A 16,326-nucleotide genomic window follows, 5' to 3' on the forward strand; every position below is an offset into this window, starting at 1 on the left:
CTTGGTTGCTCCAAATCTCCATGAAAAAAGACGCTTCCCTATCTATTTTGATATATGACAAGTAAACAGCACAAAACACATTATTATCTATCACAGTTATAAAAAAATATCTAAAAATTATATGATATTTACAATAAATCCTTCCTGAAAGAGGAAAATCTTCCTAAAACAACGAGTTTTCAGCTGCGCAAAACATAGATGGAAACAGGCGAGCATAACAATACTACTTGCTACCATCTTTTAATTTTTACAATATTTAAGGTCAGGCTTTAGCCGCTGTCTAGGAATACCTGTCTACCCTATATTTTTGACTCATCTATATAAGTAATTTTATTCATATATCTATATTCAATGCTCTTGTGTCGATATTTTTATGAATTTATTTTCATTCGTTATATAACACAGTTTAAAATAAATTGTTATATAATCTAATTAAATGAAAACAAATTTAAATTAATGTTTTGCTCAACTTCATCTACGTTAATTGAAGTTATAAGTTTTCTGATAATTATATCTTTATTTATCGACTTTAATATAAATCTCATGACGAAAGTTTTTACAAATGTTGTAAATAGGATAAAATTTGTAAACATGTTTTTATAAAATAGATTATGAAGTAAATATTTGTAAAAATATTATTTTTTCTATTCTTAAAGAGAGAAGACTATACTGTAATTAGCAAGTTAAAATTTTTTTGTGTAATAATCAAAAGCGCAGTGGCATAACTAATATTTTTCTCTGCTCGCGAAATCTGCCGAGAGGCATGCCTCCTGAGAGGACTTTCTATGGGAAACTGGCCCCTATTTAAGTATTTCAGATGAGAAGAAAACCCGAAAATACCATGTGGCCAGCCGGTTGGCAAGATGTGAACCCACGACCAATGTTTAGTGGTTTTATTCACTCGACTATTGATGGGTCTGGGAATGATCTGCGAGGCTGATACACTCATTGCCATAAAAATTAGCACACAAAGAAAGAGTTGTCGGAATCGAATAAAACTGTACATGTGCGAGTATAACGGTAAATGATTACAAAACGGTAAACGGTAATAAGTATATGATTACAAAATGAAAGCAAAAGAATCATTTATTGCAGGAAAACCTACAAATGAAAGGAGGTTCTAGTACCCTGTAGGGCCATCTCTAGAATGAATACACGATGTGATACAAGCGGGAATGGAGGCATACAGGTGCCGTATGGTATCCTGCGATATCTCAATCCACAGTTTCTGCAAGCGGTCTTTTAGTTCGGCCAAACTCCTAAGCTGTCCAACTTGGCGTCTAAGGTGATCCCAGACATGTTCGATCGATAACAAATCAGGAGACCGGGCAGGCCAAGGAAGTGTGGCAATGTGGCAGACACCCTTGCTGGGTGAGGTCGAGCATTGTCGTGTTGGAAAATGGTTCTTGGGAGCTCTGCCATGAGACGCAACACATGATGTGGCTGCAGGATGTCATTAACATTGCTGGGCTGTCATGGTCCTTTGGATTACTACTAGAAGTGACCGCAGGGCCGGATTTACCAATCCAGGGGCCCTGGGCACAAATTCAATGGGGATCCCCCCTTTAAGAGTAGGCAAATTTGATGATTTAGAAAATTTACACAAAATGCTGTACTTTCAATTAGATTTGAACTAGGAAGTTGTAAATTTCATTTTAAAATAAGGTTATTGTAAACATACATATATTTTATTGTGTAAAACTAATTATTTTAATTTAACTGAAAAGTACCTATGTGAAATTTTTTCCCGAAATTTTCCGATGTTTCATAGGTTTTTTCCCGGGTTTGGTTTTCTCTGCCTGTTGCCCTCAAGATTAGGCCACACTAGGCTGTCGCGGTAATAGAAAAAAAATTATGTTTAAACATAATTTTTTCTCAGTTTTGTGGGGGCCCCTATTTTCTGGGGGCCCTGGGCACAGGCCCCAAATGCCCTTATGTAAATCCGGCCCTGAGTGACCGGCTGTCGCACCTCAGACCATCATACCAGCTATGGTGGCGGTATGCCGCTTCAAAGTATAGGCAGGATTGAGGCGTTCAGGACTTTCAGATGCAAACACAACCGTCGTCAGTGACCAATCTGAATCTAGATTCGTCACTGTAAACGACCCGGTTCCATTCCATTACGGTCCAATCCCGTCGAGAGCGACACCAAAGGGTTGCATTTTAATGCCCTCGAGCTCTTTCATAGGCTAAGGGGTTGCATTTTAATGCTCTCTGCTGGCATTACGCAATGAGTCATCACGCTATAACTCTAATCATTTCGATATCTGCTAGAGAATTATCTTCATGCCAAGTTTCGCAGAGATACGACAGATCCTTTTTGGTGTGCTAATGAGTGTATAAAAAGTACAATCAGAATGAAGACAATTTAAGCGTACCATAAAGTACCGTTTATTTATAAACAATTTTTTTAATTTATAAAAAATTATTCATTTATTTATATTTAATTTTATTAGTTTAAATTTTTCCGAGAGCCTTCGATGATCTAACACCTACGTCACTCCCGTAAAATACACCATAGAAGAGGCAATACTATCTTTAAATGAAGAATCCAGAATCTTCCTTTGATTTTGATTAAATAATTTTTTATAGTAATGATTAAATAATTTTTCACCAATGTATTTATTTTTATAATTAAAGATTTGAACGTATAACTAAGTCATCTCACATTTTCTGTTAAAGATAGGCTTATATATTATATAATTAACTGATATTTCGAAAAAGAAGAATATATTTACATTATTTTCTTCGCAATTTATTTAATTTATTTAAAAGATAAATCTTGATAAAAACACGAATAAAAAATACAGAATAAAGAAAAGAATGTATGCGTACATAAAACAAACCAAGAAATAAAATTAAATATTAATATTTACTCTTTATCGATTTTCTTATTTGTAGATATAAAATGATGAAATATTGATTTATTCAATCAAAATTTTTCTTTATAAAATTTTTACACATAAGATGAAGAATTGACGAATAATTTAATTACAAAACAAGTTCTGAAAGCTTTTCTGAAAAAATTTTAACACAACATGAATTTCCTTAGGTGCATTCAGAGAGCAAGGGTCAAGAACCCCCTTCATTAACCAAATTGAAAAAGAAATTAATAAATAAAATATAACATAAACAAAAAAATAAATAAACGATTCTTCCTAAAGTATATTTTTATATATTTTATTCGTTTTTTAAATAGATCTTATAGATTATCTATAAAAAACTAATGTATAGTACAAACTTATTCCTGATACCAACTCACAATGTTACTGAATATGCTACTACTGGAATTTGATATACGAAAAAAATATATTAATATAATTGTAAGGATCATATCCTCTTTTTAAAATTTATTTTAAAAAAATATGGTGATAAAAATAAAATACTGTTTATATAATAATTCATATTTTTTATAAAAACACCTAAAATATAAACAAGAAAATTCTGTTTTTTTTATGCTGTTTCCCTGTTACGTAACAAGACATACACTGAGTATTTTTCATCATTCGGGGCAACATAAAAAATACTCAAATAGTAATTTTTATACTTATATAAAGACAAGATTCTTACATAAGATTCAAAGTTATGATTCGAGTAAACATCCAAAATATATGGATATAAATATATTTTGTAAACAATGATAAACTATTCTATTTCATATATTTTTAAATATTGCTTTTCTGTGTTTTATTATTTATAAAAATTTATTTATATTTTTTTTTTTACTGATGTGCCGGAAATCAGTTAACCGATTATTTTTAATGTTTGTATAAGTAGTAATGTATTTGAATAAAATAGCAATTTAGTCTTTACACTGATTAATTGACTTTTGAACCATCTTTTATATTTAAAGTATTAAAAAATTAGAAGAATTCATAATAATAATAATAATAATAAAATGTTATTATATATTAATTGTTATATTATATTCCGAATTAAAAAAAGTTTTCACATTTTATATATTATTTTATAATATAATATAAAAAATAAAATTACTTTATTATTAAATAGTTTTTTTTATTAAATTTCCTCCAAGAAAAAGAATTTTAAAATTTCAAACTTAAATATCATTAATTTTTATTTTAATATTTAAAAAAATTATTTTTACAAACAAAAAAAGATAAAAAAAAACAGAATTTTTATTCTTTCATGCATTTTTTTTATAATTTTATTTAATATAAATTCTACAAATTCATTATTAAAATGAATTTTCATTAATTAAAGCTATGAAAGTATGATAGGTCTATAATTAAATAATTAATTTAGTATAAAAAAGGGTTGTTTTTAATGCGGAAAATCTTAAAAGAATTTTAATATTCAACTTCCAACATATTTTTTTTTTGTTTTTTTTGTTTTTATTATCTTGATCCAAGAAGAGAAAAACATCAAAATTGTACTGATGCATGAAAATAACGTTTTGTAAACGTAACACAATTATAAATGTAATTTTAATTGTTTTTAAACAATTCTAATTAAGAGGCGCTTTATTATATAATAAATTGACACTAATTTTTTGGAATTTACTATGAATATTCTTTACTTAATTGTGTTAATTCTGTACAAAATAAAGATCTTTCATTGTTATTGTGAATATTTTTTTTAAATTTTCAAACGTTATTGGTTTAAATTTAATAAATTATGTCAATTTTTCAGGGTCAGTTAGGTCAGTCTGCCTATCTGTCTTTCCTTAATTACGAGAACAGAGTTAGATAGATGAACGTCGCGAACACATCTGGAAACACTGGGAACAGGAGGCCCCGATTAACTATATACAAACTCCTTGTACAAACTGGAAGTCACGTTATTTGAATGAAAAAATTTTCTCCAGAAAGGAATTAGATTGAAAACTGACCTTGACTCTATTGTTAACAGGAAAAGTCTGATGTACAGGGCAAGACAATACTAAATTTGAGAGCATTGTGACTAAAAATTGAAGCCCCCGCATTGTGATGTTGTATCAATAAATAATTGCTCGTTTTATTTATATCTAGAACAGAAATTTCAGTTTTTATACAAAGTGTACAAATGAAAAATATATGCTATAAATTATCCTTACATAATTTAATTTAGATAAATCTATACACTTTTACCTCACTGTTGTATATACCTGTAAACATTACCTAATAAAAATCCCTCTATTTTAGTTATTTGCCACTTTCATCTAATTTATTTTCTCGCTATATATAGTTATGTCACAATCTTTTTTGGTATAAAAGTCGATGTATTGACTTATAATTATAAAACAATATTATATTGAGTAATTTTTCTTATATTATCATTATATTTTAATATAAAAACTTCAGTACAAGACGTAAGAATTATTAATTATTAACCAATGGCCAGCTTTAAAATGTTTTTGTCTAATATTTACATACACTTAAAAGCAGGCATATTAACAAATTTAATACTCCATATATCCACAACATAAATTCTTAATTAAATTCACATTAGTATTCAATTATAAGAGAATTTATTACTTAAAGATATATATTAATAATGTTTACATTTAACATTAATTTCTTGTTGCAGCTATTAATACTTTAACGTGTTCACGCTGTTTTAAGATGTATTTATTCTGTTGGTTGCGGTTACTTTAAAGGGAATTTATCGTTTTGATTTTTATGTTTTATTGATTATAACTTTATAATTTCACTACCACAAAGGGAAGCATTAGTATAGTGTAAGGAGGATAAAATGTAAAGACAGTATATTTTTCAGTGTTTCTTCTATGTTCTCGTTTAGTCTTTGTTCTCTGTTTTCCGGAATGTCTTTGGGAAAATGAATTCGTTATCTAGTTTAAGATAAAATAACCAAATACTTATTAAAAACAATAGACATTTATTAATAAAAAGTAATAAAAATAGGAGGAAATTGGAAGCTCTGAAGGAGAATTTGTAATACGTATACCACTGTCATTATCTTAAGGAAGAGTGATACTATTTCAAAAGCTTAATTCAATTCCATAGCAAGATTTTGAAAAACGGAATCATATTATTAGATTTTCTAATATATAGAAATATATTATAGATGAAATACAGAATCATATTATACATTACTAAGAGGGTTTCTTCCACATGTACTGTACAAAAATATTGTGACGATTCATGGATTCCCAATGCCGCAGTTTCTGTTTATTTATTTATTTTTTCTTGACTGAAAAATCGTGTTTATATCTACTCTATTCTTTATAAATAGAGTAGATATAAACATAGCCACTCAATATATTGGGTCGTTGCAAATAAAATGGCCGTTTTTTAAAAGGTAAACTTTCCAGTCTTGTAGTTCAACTTTTTTCCATGTGAACAGTGCTGTATTTTTACAATTGGAAGAGCACACACATGTAACACGTGAATTTAAAAATGTAATCTCATTTATATTGTGGGTTTCACATGTTTAAGAGTACTTTTTCTGACGGCATGGAAAAAACGGAAATTGAATAATTTTCTTTTATGGGTATAAGCATGGACATAATGCACCTAAAGCAAACCGAAATACCAATAAAACATTTGGTGAACGTTCTGTGAGTGAGTAGGCCACCAGGCATTGGTTCAAAACATTTCATTCTGGGAATACAAATCTCAAAAATCATAATTAAAGAGCATCATCGAATCAGAACATCACCTGACTGTCCGGAAAATCGCGGAAAGATTGAACGTACTGGACATTATTCAACCATTTCTTGACATCTAAACAAATAGGGAAAGTCAAGAAGCTCGACAAATGGGTACCACATGAACTCAGGGAGAGAAATAAGAATCCTTATTTGGAGGTCTGCAGTTCTTTAATTATTCTGCTGAAAAATGAAATTCTTTCTCATTCACTTTAGTCTGTTGGCAAATAGTCTGGAGAATATCACATTTTTTATATATTTGGACAGTTTTTGGCAAGAAAAGCCTTCAAGGAAGAGGAATAAACAGTAGCTTTAATGACTTTTTGGCTTCTCATTCTCGCGAATTCTATCAAATTGGCGTTAATGCGTTTTTATTGCATTGGAAAAAGTGTATTAATGTCGGTGGAGATAATTTTGGTTAAATATGTAAGTTTTAAATGAAATTAATAAACATTGAAAGTCAGAAGTAAAAATCGGTCATTTCATTTGCAACAACCTAATATATTACTATCGAGCAACTACGTTTTCACTTATCTGAATATATCAATTATTAACGCTTTACTAAACTAATATTTAAAATTAACAATTTTTGATTATTTAATTATATTTTTATTGCATTTTTTTATTTTATTTTACTAGAATAAATAGTTTTGTGAGAATTATTAAATAAGTTAAATGTAATTAAGCTGACTACAGAAAAAGTAATTATTTCCTAAAAAAATAATCTATATTTTGCAAATGAAATTCTAATTACAACTTGTTTATATTGTTGTTCCTATTTAAAGTAGAAACAAGCAATGATGAGAAAATTTTTTTAAATAATAGATTAAAATTATATTGTAAATCTGTTTACAATATAAATTTTTAATGAAATAACGTATCAAAAGTCAGTTTCTAAATACGAAAATTCTGTAAAAAAATGATTATAAGATTATATAACAACAATTTCCGTGAAATATCGGTTAAAATCAAAAATAAGAAACTAAAATAGAATATAAAAGAATAATAGAAAATAACTTCTTTAGAAATAAAAAATTGGTTTCTCACTTGTAAAGAGATTTCATTCAGTTTGAGTTGCGCTCGAGTTAAAATTTGATAATAAACCTTTTATCATTTGAAGATTAAATCATAGTTTTATCTTCTCAAAAAGTTCCTTTCATTGTCAATGCTGAAAGTAATACTATTATAAACCGCTGCTTCCGGTGATACATAATATGAAACTACACGATTTTTATAATATTTGTTAAGAAAATTTCTTAAAAATTTTAAAATGCTACAATTCTATAAAAAGATATATCGATATATTTAATTTTTTGCTCTTAAAACTTTTTAATTTTGTAATTGGAATAAGAAGCCATCTATTAATCAAATGTTGAGCCGCTTTTCTTGGCTCCTGTCCTTGTTGTGTACAATGATATACTTTTGGTAAACCTATTCTCCTCTCATTACGTATACAATAGTTTATGGATCTCCCTTGACATTAACAAAGTTATGCAAGTATTTTCTGAGAGTTTACTCCGTATTATAAGAATAAATTCATATGCCACTAAGAAGTCCACGTAGACAATGCCTCGACTCCCTCCCCATTGTGTACAATGTTGTCTTTTTGCGATCTCCCTCTACTCTTATACTGTACTCATAGTTAATGGACCACTTCTAAAATTTTTTTATATCTCAATAAGGACTCAATTTATTTAACGCTTTATGAATTATTTTTACTACAAACACTACAAACAAACAATAAATTTATTTAAAGAAACGTTAACAAATCTTTAATTCAAATATTTGAGTTTAATTAAATTTGAAAATATTTTTATAAGAAAAAATATCCTTGTAAATTTTAGAAAATTAATTGATATAAAAATTGTTAAAAGACTGAAATTATTGTTTATCCAATTTATTTGTTGAACGTTTCAGGAAGAAGTTAAATTCAAACAGAAAACGGTTAGATTTGAACTATTGAACAATGGTAAATCCAAAAGAAATTGATTTTCTTAGATTTAGCATTGTTCAATGGTTTAAATCAGAGGTTTTGTTTTTATTTTTGCTTGAGATTTTAAACATTTATTCAAAGTCAAGATAAAAATCAACACGGTAAATATATTGTTTTGATCATATACACAGCTAATAAATAAATTATACTTCAAAAACATAAAAAATGGATACAATACAAGAAAGAATATACATTAACAGTATACAAAGCTTGTATTTTTCTGTATTATTATTCAAAGTGTTTATACATTATGATAGATCAACTCAGTTTTTATAACTTTATATAGCCTGGAAATTTATTGATAGTTTGTTTTGTCAGAATCGTGTATAATCTGACGTCAATTTGATATAATTCCCGCACATTTCTGGTAATAAAACGTATAAATGATGTTAAATCAGCATAATTAATATTTATTATCCAGAAAAAACAATGTTTTCTTCTGCAAATTATAGTAAAGTGGAAATAAAATAATATTGTTTTAATGACTTGTCATTGTTAAATTCGTATTATCAGCTGTGGTATAATCAGAGTTGATTGCCACAAGTTATAATTGTCGACAGTCATTCCCATATTTTTAAGAATTACTTTAGGAAAATAGTTTATTGATTTAATTTTAATACAAGACACTACTTTTTAAACATTTTTTATTGTAATTTTTAAATTTTATAGAATTCTTTTTGCGAAATGCCACACACAAACATGTGAAGATTCTTGCTTTGCTGGTGCCTAGAGCCAGAGTTTAAAAAAGCATCATTATAACTTATACGTAGTATTCCAAAGTCAAGAATCTTTATTTAATGACTACAAGATTTTCCAGAAGACTTTTCTGTTTTATATTCTTTGTATATGCTTACTCAACTAGACAAACTTCCCTTCTAAATTATGTTAATTAAGTTATAAAAAGAATTATAGTAGCAATTATCAGCTTAGTTTAAGTATAGTGAAATATTATTCTAAAAGTTGCCCCTTGTTAAAAAAATTTTATCAATTTATTTCATTTAATACAGTAAATGAGTTTATTGTTTATTCACATTATTTTTGCATTAGTAAATGTTAATGATTCTCTCAATATTTGTATTTTAATCAAATTTACAAACGTTCTTGTGAATTTCTGTAGTAAACTGATTAAATAACTTTAATTAATTTGCTAATTAACTAATGTAACTAATTACACGAAAAACAAATGAACGAGATTTTTTTCAGTACAGTATATGTTAAATCTAAATTTTAATATTAACTTAATTTTATTTTAATGCTTTAGATCACTTTTTAAATTTAATTATTTATTAGAAATACTTTCCCTGATCTCATTCTATTAGTGTAAATTCAATAAAATTTGGCTTTTTTCTTTGGTGAATTTTGTTTCTATTATTGTCAAAAATTTCATTATTATATTATTATATTTTCAGACCATTTTAACAGTCACTACTTTTTTAATTTTTAAAATATTATTTGGAGATTAAAGTGACTATAGTGTTGTCATACAGACATACATCAGTCCCACCTACCAGTGACCATATAGATAAAACCACTAAACACCGGTGATTGATTGTGCATTCGCGCCGAACTAACGACCATATGGAATTTTCTTTACGTTTATAATATCTGAATGTGGGCCAATTTCCGTAAAAGTCCTGGCGGCGGCACCCCCTCCTGGCAGGTCACAGAAAAGCGCTCGTGCTGCTACAGATGTATTTGTTTGTGCTCCTCAATTAAGTGGATTTTTTCGCGGAATTTTTTGTGCCAGGACCTTTTGTAATACACGGTTGGAAACAGTTAATCATTCCAAAGCCCCTGGTATGAAAATTACTTAATTACATTAATTTTTTAAAATTTCAATTAACTAACTTTGAAATTTTGTATTTTTGATCGGACCTAGTGGAAGGGGGATTAATTTTCGGGGGGCGACAGCAGGGCGTTTGTCAATAAGAGGGTAGTTTTAGAGGTACCTAAAATTTGGTGGGGGTAAAATAAAAATTTAACGAGTTACGGGGTTTAAACAATTTAGTATTACAGCTTTTGGAAAATTTCAAAATTTTGAGTTACAACGGATTTTAACGGCCGTTTAACGGATTCAAGCGGACTTTATAACGGCTCCAACTGTCTGTTTATTCATTAAAATGCATTACTAGCTTAATTAGTAGGTACCTTATGGTTAATTGGAAATAAATTAGTCTTCGTTTAATTAGCGTAATATAGTTCAGCTAACTATATATAAAAACATTTCGCATACTTATGCGTGTATTGTCGAGACATTGCTGTACCTGTTAGTACATTTGTCCACTCAAGTGATTGCTTTGACATCAATTGCACGTGGCTTACTACCTATTCTTGAATAATGGAGTTAAACGGTGTGCAATATCAAGCTGAACTTAACAACACACAAGACTCACAAAGTGGCCCAGCTGTTGTTCTTGGGCCAATAGAAAACACAATACTGAAAGAGGCAAGTTACCACCTATGGAAAATACTTGACTTGGTACCTGAAACCTTACCGGTCAAATTTAAAGATAGAGGAGTGTAAGGAGATCCGGGAAAGAGTTTCACAGCTACATAGCTGTGTCAACCAAATATACGGAATCCTTAGGGAACTCAGAACAAAACCCAGCCCCCCACTAGTATTTAGTAATGGACAAGGGATCCAACCAACCTATGCCACTATTACCAAAAGTAATAGACCAATTCAACCAAGCTCAACTACTAGGATGGTCGAGTCATTAAACAGAAAACTGCAAAGAGAGGGTACTGATGGCAACCATGCAGGCCTGGTTTACATGAAACAAAACGTGATCACCAAGGTATTCCACCACATCAATGAAGACTGATTCCCCCGTAAAAAGAAAATAGCCATCTACACAGACAGCATTACAGCTCTTCGCTCAATTTCCAACACCAGCGACAATGACTACAATGTTACCACCATTCCGAAAATGCTTATCAGTAATAACCACCACCATCACATCATCCTCAACTGGGTCCGTGGCCACTTCGGGGTGAGGGGAACGAGGCAGATGATGCTCTCGCCAAAAGAGCTGTAGTCTCGTCCGTTCTTTGTTCTTACAGTAAGATACCGCCTTCCACTATCCATAAAGGGATCTATAACCAACTTTTGCAAACTTGGCAAGAAGACTGGAACAACTGCACTACAGGCCGTCCCACGCATGGCTTCATTCCAGACATCTCTGTCAGGCTGAGTTGCAGGCATCTTGTTCCCAACTTTGCTTTGACTCAAGTTCTCACTGGCCACGGGAACTTCAACGCTTACCTCCACCGGTTCTGGCTATGGGACAACGAGACCTGCAGGTGCAACACGAACACCAAACAAGACTACCTTCATCTATTATTTGACTGACCACTCTTCGACAGCAACAGAGATAGACTCATTAGGCTGCACTTCGTAACAACCATAACTGGCCGTGTCCTCTACAAGTCCTAATATATGAGAAAAACATGTACAATCATCTGAATAATTATCTGCAGAGCATCAAAGTGCTTACAGAGAGGACGAGAAACTCTTAGTCAGTGGCAGTATCCTCGTAGTCCTGCAAATCTATTGAACTAAGATGTTAACACCACACGTTAATAAAAATCACTGTCTATGCTTTTAGTGTAACTCTAGGAATTTCAATTGTAAATACGTTTGTAACCTGATAATTTGTTCGGGCTATCTGTAATCTGGCACCTAGCACCCACCCTGTATCTAGTTTACGCACAGTTAATCTGCATAGTGTACATACGTTTGTCATCTGTTTTTATGTTTGTACTATCTGCGATTTGTCAAACAGCACTCAGCATGTAACTACTTTGTACCAATATTTTTCTGCGTACTGTATATACGTTTGTTTCCTGTAAATACATTTGTGCTATCTGTCGTTGTCACATAGCACTCCCCATATAACTAATGTACTGTACTAATGTTAATCTGCATAATGTACAGTACAACATAGTACATCTGTTCTTATGTTTGTACTGTCTGCGATTTGTCAGACAGCACTCAACATGTAATTTCTTGTAACAATATTAATCTGCATACTGTATATACGTTATTACCTGTACATATGTTAGTGCTATTTGCGATCTGTAACATAGCACTCCCAACTTGTATTCCTCTGTAACATTCTTGTTATTGTTATTGTATTTTCTACTGAACATTTCCTTATAAAACACCGTCGCGGAACGCCCATCGATCCCAATCCCTTTTTCATCCCCTTTCCTTTCACACACCCACCCCTTCTTTCCCACTCCCATCTTCTCCCCTTTTCCATAACACAGGTGACACCAAATAGTGATACCGTCTTACTATTACTACTACCACTACCACCCCCTTCTGGCAGATCTCCAGAAGCGATTGCTTTCCGGGCGATGGAATAAAAAATTCCATTAATCAGTCAACCAGTCGGTTATTTGTTCAAAGAATAAAATGGCCAAAGGGGACTAAGAAGAAGCAAAAGGCACTCGCTCTACTCCTGAGGCCCAAAAACGCTCCGTTCATACATCAGTCCCATCTGAAAAGTTTTTCTGCAGTTGTTAAACCATTATTCTTGTAAAAACTCTTCAATATTTTTGAAAATTGAGCCTTTTCCATTAAATAAGCACGTCATTGGAAACGTTTTAAATATTAGAGCAAAATACAAACTAAATGAAACAATTCAACATTTCATAATTGCATACCATTCATTCAACATTAAAAGAACGTAAAATAGTATTTATATATTAAGATATTATTTTATCATTGTTAAATAAAATATAATAAATTATCAATATTTTATTAAATCGTAAACGTAATTACAGTGCACTAAATTTAAGAATAAATCGCACCTTTTTTAGTCAGAGAATATTTATTTTTTCAATGAAATGATAATCATAAGGTTGAATTTTCTTTAAAATCACAGTGTAAGTATTATATAATCTCAGTACATAATTTAAATAAGTACTTCAATACAAGAATATTAGTGAGATTTTATTTTAAAAATCAGCTTAGATTTATAAACTGTAATTACATTAAATTAAGCTTTATCAGATGTTTCTCTCTAGTTTTGATAATTTGTATGTATATTTAGATTTTTTAATGCATTTTCCCCTAAAGCATTTATTTTCGTTTGACATTTCTTAGTTTTAATTTATTATTTTTATTCTTTTCCGTCCTGAGCATTATCTTGTCACTTTCGTCTTTATTCTCTTTTAGCTAATTTACTAAACAAATAATTCGAAGGAACAACGTTCAAACCCGCATATATCATATTCAAACAGAATTGGTATTTAATAACAATATGTTCAAAATAAAAAAAAATTGTTACTTCAGTGTCTAACATAAAGATTGATAATAATTAAAGTATTCTAATTCAATGTTGTCTAGAAAGATATTTAGCAATCTAAATACAACCAAATTTGGTATCGCGACATTTCAAAACATGCGGAAGACATTCTCTTAAAAAAAGATAGTGCAAAGCTCACAACTCTGTTAAGAAACATTTCATTTGTACAAGATACACTTAGGGTTGCTATCCGTCCTCCATTTCGGAGGACAGTGCTCCAATGAACTGTATTTTCTTCCTGTCCTCCTTTTATCAATAATGGCCTTCTTTTGAGTACAATTTTAATTGTTTGCTTATTCTTACATTTACTGTCTTTTAAATATTACCAGCAGACGATGATCCAATATCTTATATTCTTTTTGTAAAGTAAAAGTTTCGTCTTTATCACTCGAGTAATAGAATAAAAAACTATTATTAATCAGATTAAAGAAACAAATAAAATTTAGAACTCGATTACTCCTCTAGACGGTATTAATTCTAACTTTATATTTGCAAAATCTATTTATTACGTATTTAATTTTTTAGCTTTGTAGTAACTTGTTTTACACGTCTTTCGCACGTCCTGAACACCAAATTCGACTGCTACATTTCTCAGGAGAACCATTGAATAGAGATATTGTTAATTACGATCTATCGATATCGTACATAAAACATTATTTTTCTATACATTTACGTAGCCTTTTTTATATCAGCTTATTTATTTATTTTATAAAATGAGAATCTGAATATTCTTAACAATACCATTATGTAATTCACAAGTCATTTTTCATAGCTTTAGTAACGCAATAAAAACTGAAACGTGAGATTCAACTTGTGAAATTTCGGTCTTAAGCGATGTTTTTCTCACTATAAATTATATTTATTACTTTAAGACATGGATAATTTGTTATTAAGAATATATTATTTAGGTTATTAGTGTTAATAACTTGTAAACATAACTAATATTTTTGAATATTAAGCGGATAATTAAAAAATATTTAATTAATTGAAGCTATTATATTTTTTCATCAAACATTTTATTATTATTATTATTATTATTAATTATTTTTTTATTCAAAAATGTTTCCATTAACAAATTACGCAAATAAAATATTATACAAACCTTTCAGAGATGAGAGTGATGATAAAGTAAAATTAACTCTTTTAATTAAAAATATTTTTTATTAGCATCACTTAAAATGAATATTCAATTTAATTAATTGATATTAATAAAATGATAGAACCTTATTATTATTTTAATTTCATAATATTAACAATTATCATTTACGTGTCTATTAAGGCTAATCGTAACCTCTTTGGTAATGCACGCTGTCTTTTGCAGATGGAACTAAAAATGTAATGCTTTTTCTATGAGAGAAATCTTTTCCAAAGTTCTCAAAAACAGGAACAGATGAAACTAGAACTTTTTTGCATTAGAATCCTATTTAATTCTTCTATTAATGTACGGTTCAAAATTTTGAAACTCGAATTCGTTAATATTTTAAGAATTTTCTACGATTTAAAAAAATCATAAAAAATTAATGTATTCGATTTTAAAAATTCCGATCCGTACATTAATAGAAGAATTAAATAGAAATCTAACGCAAAAAACTGTTTGGTTCTATGTACTTCAGTTTTCGAGAATTTTTGCAAAAGGATTTGCTCATAGAAAAAACATTACATTTTTAACTCCACTCTAGAGATCGCGTGCATAAGTTACAATCAGCCTAAAAACTATTTTAATATATTTTTCCTATATAAAATATGACTTTTTTTTTCAATTAATAGAACATTCCGTCTTGTGCGATTGTACGAATCCACTGTATAATTCGATATCCTCAAATACAGTTTTGTAAGCATTGCTACATTGATCAATGCGAGTATTTTATTTGTACTAATTTAAAAATATATTATAAGCCACAATAAATGGTTGGTGATTTTAAGCAGTTGGACAGTTAAATATGATCTTACAACTTTGCTTGTTCAGATGGGCCTAATCTGCAAAGAGATCAGCCAGCATAGATAGATGAGACATGACACCTGAACTGCACTATCCATTGATTTTAATTAGAAAATAATATTGCTTAAATCTTCCTATCAGGAACTCTCTTTTGTTATATTATTAAAATCGAATAAACTTCAATAATAAATTAAAATATTAAACTAAAAATATTTTTAAAATAATTATTGCTAATACATATTCAAGCATGAATTGTTTTTGCTTTGTCAGGGATTCATAAATTATTTTAAGTAATGTAATTTAAATGTTTTTTAAATTTATAAAAATTAATTTAATTAAATGTTTTTAGTAGTCTGAATACGATAATTTGCTCCTTCATTTACTTCATTAGCGATATTCTCACTTTTTAGAAGATTTTACTCTAGTAAAATCTTAGAGTTGGCACTGGTTCCATTCATTGATAAATTAA

Source organism: Centruroides vittatus, unplaced genomic scaffold (genome assembly GCF_030686945.1).
Source record: "Centruroides vittatus isolate TY-2023 unplaced genomic scaffold, ASM3068694v2 contig_726, whole genome shotgun sequence".
In the NCBI taxonomy this organism is placed as follows: Eukaryota; Metazoa; Arthropoda; class Arachnida; order Scorpiones; family Buthidae; genus Centruroides; species Centruroides vittatus.